The sequence below is a fragment of the Megalobrama amblycephala genome, linkage group LG12, assembly GCF_018812025.1.
Source record: "Megalobrama amblycephala isolate DHTTF-2021 linkage group LG12, ASM1881202v1, whole genome shotgun sequence".
Lineage (NCBI taxonomy): Eukaryota > Metazoa > Chordata > Actinopteri > Cypriniformes > Xenocyprididae > Megalobrama > Megalobrama amblycephala.
This window is the reverse complement of record NC_063055.1, coordinates 17,957,332-17,962,022: the sequence shown is the minus strand read 5'-3', so window position 1 is coordinate 17,962,022 and position 4,691 is coordinate 17,957,332. Positions and strand designations below refer to the sequence as shown.

The following is a 4,691-nucleotide window of genomic DNA, read 5'->3' as shown; positions in this document are numbered from 1 at the left end:
TTTTTAATACTAAAATCCTTTTAACAAAAAAGAGCACTGTTTATGTCATGTGGCTATACTTTTGAAACTGTGATTAGTAGATTGGCCCCATTTCCTTCCATTGACTCACACAGAAAATGCCTGTAAACTAAAGTTTGTCCGTAATCATCCAAGTTGTTCCCTCAGGAATCCATAGGCCTACATCACACCATTTAATTCATAAAGTAGGCCTAGTTCATTGACAACAAACTCATGACAAATATGTAGGTAGCCCAGTGTAAGGTGAAACTGTTTATTTCATTGGTTTAGTTCAGCGTGTCCCAAATGGGGTGGGGGGGGGGGGATTGAGAGACTGCAGGTGGTTTTGGTAAAAAGCTAACAATTAAACGGCTTGTAAAATTGTTATCCTAAATGTGACTGCAGAAGTAATCATAATATAACTGTACTTCAGACAGGTTATAGCTGCGACTTAACAGTCTGTTGCGCTGCGTGTTTCAGAGTGAAAAGCAACACTGTTGCTCAGCTTACGGTGTTTTCAGCGTCTCTGAGCACCTCGGTTCACACAATAAATGCTGCTTCTCACCTACTCCATCTCTGTATGTGCGGTGGTGCATTTTGGGAACACAATATGCACTAGGTTTACTTCATTTACACGTTCGCATTTCGCAAGATTTCCAACATGTGGATAGAAGTTAGCTTTCACCAGTATTCGGCAAAATCTAAGCTCGAAGTTCTGAACGTTTGAAAGTGAAGACTTTTAGACATAAATATTAGCATTGTAACTTGCAATGTAATATCAAATAAGTAGTAGGCTGTTAATGAGGACTATCAAATATTCATTTTATTTTAATTCACAGGACAGTTGTCATTTACAACAACAACAAGAGGCCCTATGCTCGCAGCCCTAAATATAAATAATATTTAAATAAAACCATTTAATTAGCCTACAAAAAAAGGGAGAGGGGGGGGGGAGATCGATATTTCTCTTTCCTGTCATCGTGTGCCCGTTACAAACATTAAAAAACCATGAACGTGTGAATGTGTGGTTTAAATTTTGAAAAATTCATTGAAAAATGTCAGGGTTCGGCTGACAAAAAAAGTTAGGCAACCTCTGGTGTAGTTGAAGCTGAGGAGTGGAGGGTTACAAAAGAACAGGCGCTTTAGAGGTCTGCGTCGCTTAGACTGAGGGAGAAAGTCTGTCGATCGCCCCCTGCAGGAGAAAGGAAGAATGACGAGGATGAGCTGTCCTTTGCCACAGCGAAAGCAGAGAGAAGCCAGAGAAAAAAGCAAAATGAAAGAAAAGGAATGAAGCAATTGAATTTAAAAAGGATAGAGCCGAGCCATGGTGAAGTATGAGTAGATAAAGCAAAAGCTTACAGCACCTGGTATTCCCAGGCGGTCTCCCATCCAAGTACTAACCAGGCCCGACCCTGCTTAGCTTCCGAGATCGGACGAGATCGGGCGTGCTCAGGGTGGTATGGCCGTAAGCGAGAGTTACAGTCGATAGCGAGCTATTTAAAGAAGGCACAACGGTGCGGCAGCCCTACACGGCTCGGCCTTTAGCTGCAAGAGAAACAGCCAACGTGTTTTCATGTCTCTTTCGACTTTTTTTCTTCTTTAAATAAATACAGTTATTTATTTAAAAAAAAAAAAATATTCTCGCTTCAATGAAAGCTGTCTCGATTTTAGATAATATCGATTCATTCTGCACATTTAATATGATTTCACGTTTATGTATTAGCGTTTCATCAACTCACAAACCACCGGCATTCCCTCATGAACCCCCATTTGGGAAACCCTGAACTAGAACAATAAAATGAACAAATCGATAGGAATTGACAGCCTTGTCTATTTTTCTTTTTCTTTCTTTCTTTCTTTCTTTTTTTTTTTTTTTTTTTTTTTTTTACAGTAAAACTAAAAGTTGTGAAACTGGACAACTTTACACAGAAAAGCTTAGTGAGTCATTTTTTAATACTAAAATCCTTTTAACAAAAAAGAGCACTGTTTATGTCATGTGGCTATACTTTTGAAACTGTGATTAGTAGATTGGCCCCATTTCCTTCCATTGACTCACACAGAAAATGCCTGTAAACTAAAGTTTGTCCGTAATCATCCAAGTTGTTCCCTCAGGAATCCATAGGCCTACATCACACCATTTAATTCATAAAGTAGGCCTAGTTCATTGACAACAAACTCATGACAAATATGTAGGTAGCCCAGTGTAAGGTGAAACTGTTTATTTCATTGGTTTAGTTCAGCGTGTCCCAAATGGGGTGGGGGGGGGGGGGGGATTGAGAGACTGCAGGTGGTTTTGGTAAAAAGCTAACAATTAAACGGCTTGTAAAATTGTTATCCTAAATGTGACTGCAGAAGTAATCATAATATAACTGTACTTCAGACAGGTTATAGCTGCGACTTAACAGTCTGTTGCGCTGCGTGTTTCAGAGTGAAAAGCAACACTGTTGCTCAGCTTACGGTGTTTTCAGCGTCTCTGAGCACCTCGGTTCACACAATAAATGCTGCTTCTCACCTACTCCATCTCTGTATGTGCGGTGGTGCATTTTGGGAACACAATATGCACTAGGTTTACTTCATTTACACGTTCGCATTTCGCAAGATTTCCAACATGTGGATAGAAGTTAGCTTTCACCAGTATTCGGCAAAATCTAAGCTCGAAGTTCTGAACGTTTGAAAGTGAAGACTTTTAGACATAAATATTAGCATTGTAACTTGCAATGTAATATCAAATAAGTAGTAGGCTGTTAATGAGGACTATCAAATATTCATTTTATTTTAATTCACAGGACAGTTGTCATTTACAACAACAACAAGAGGCCCTATGCTCGCAGCCCTAAATATAAATAATATTTAAATAAAACCATTTAATTAGCCTACAAAAAAAAGGGAGGGGGGGGGGAGATCGATATTTCTCTTTCCTGTCATCGTGTGCCCGTTACAAACATTAAAAAACCATGAACGTGTGAATGTGTGGTTTAAATTTTGAAAAATTCATTGAAAAATGTCAGGGTTCGGCTGACAAAAAAAGTTAGGCAACCTCTGGTGTAGTTGAAGCTGAGGAGTGGAGGGTTACAAAAGAACAGGCGCTTTAGAGGTCTGCGTCGCTTAGACTGAGGGAGAAAGTCTGTCGATCGCCCCCTGCAGGAGAAAGGAAGAATGACGAGGATGAGCTGTCCTTTGCCACAGCGAAAGCAGAGAGAAGCCAGAGAAAAAAGCAAAATGAAAGAAAAGGAATGAAGCAATTGAATTTAAAAAGGATAGAGCCGAGCCATGGTGAAGTATGAGTAGATAAAGCAAAAGCTTACAGCACCTGGTATTCCCAGGCGGTCTCCCATCCAAGTACTAACCAGGCCCGACCCTGCTTAGCTTCCGAGATCGGACGAGATCGGGCGTGCTCAGGGTGGTATGGCCGTAAGCGAGAGTTACAGTCGATAGCGAGCTATTTAAAGAAGGCACAACGGTGCGGCAGCCCTACACGGCTCGGCCTTTAGCTGCAAGAGAAACAGCCAACGTGTTTTCATGTCTCTTTCGACTTTTTTTCTTCTTTAAATAAATACAGTTATTTATTTAAAAAAAAAAAAATATTCTCGCTTCAATGAAAGCTGTCTCGATTTTAGATAATATCGATTCATTCTGCACATTTAATATGATTTCACGTTTATGTATTAGCGTTTCATCAACTCACAAACCACCGGCATTCCCTCATGAACCCCCATTTGGGAAACCCTGAACTAGAACAATAAAATGAACAAATCGATAGGAATTGACAGCCTTGTCTATTTTTCTTTTTCTTTCTTTCTTTCTTTCTTTTTTTTTTTTTTTTTTTTTTTTTTTACAGTAAAACTAAAAGTTGTGAAACTGGACAACTTTACACAGAAAAGCTTAGTGAGTCATTTTTTAATACTAAAATCCTTTTAACAAAAAAGAGCACTGTTTATGTCATGTGGCTATACTTTTGAAACTGTGATTAGTAGATTGGCCCCATTTCCTTCCATTGACTCACACAGAAAATGCCTGTAAACTAAAGTTTGTCCGTAATCATCCAAGTTGTTCCCTCAGGAATCCATAGGCCTACATCACACCATTTAATTCATAAAGTAGGCCTAGTTCATTGACAACAAACTCATGACAAATATGTAGGTAGCCCAGTGTAAGGTGAAACTGTTTATTTCATTGGTTTAGTTCAGCGTGTCCCAAATGGGGTGGGGGGGGGGGGGGGATTGAGAGACTGCAGGTGGTTTTGGTAAAAAGCTAACAATTAAACGGCTTGTAAAATTGTTATCCTAAATGTGACTGCAGAAGTAATCATAATATAACTGTACTTCAGACAGGTTATAGCTGCGACTTAACAGTCTGTTGCGCTGCGTGTTTCAGAGTGAAAAGCAACACTGTTGCTCAGCTTACGGTGTTTTCAGCGTCTCTGAGCACCTCGGTTCACACAATAAATGCTGCTTCTCACCTACTCCATCTCTGTATGTGCGGTGGTGCATTTTGGGAACACAATATGCACTAGGTTTACTTCATTTACACGTTCGCATTTCGCAAGATTTCCAACATGTGGATAGAAGTTAGCTTTCACCAGTATTCGGCAAAATCTAAGCTCGAAGTTCTGAACGTTTGAAAGTGAAGACTTTTAGACATAAATATTAGCATTGTAACTTGCAATGTAATATCAAATAAGTAGTAGGCTGTTA

The 4,691-nt window shown here is 39.5% G+C and overlaps 2 non-coding genes across 2 annotated transcripts; both read right to left on the bottom strand.

Moving 5' to 3' along the window:
- Positions 1 to 1,349: 1,349 nt before the first annotated feature.
- Positions 1,350 to 1,468, bottom strand: LOC125280766. The gene has a single exon (XR_007187745.1). It is a non-coding gene; the product is annotated as a 5S ribosomal RNA (ribosomal RNA).
- Positions 1,469 to 3,295: 1,827 nt separating this feature from the next.
- Positions 3,296 to 3,414, bottom strand: LOC125280761. The gene has a single exon (XR_007187741.1). It is a non-coding gene; the product is annotated as a 5S ribosomal RNA (ribosomal RNA).
- Positions 3,415 to 4,691: the final 1,277 nt, after the last annotated feature.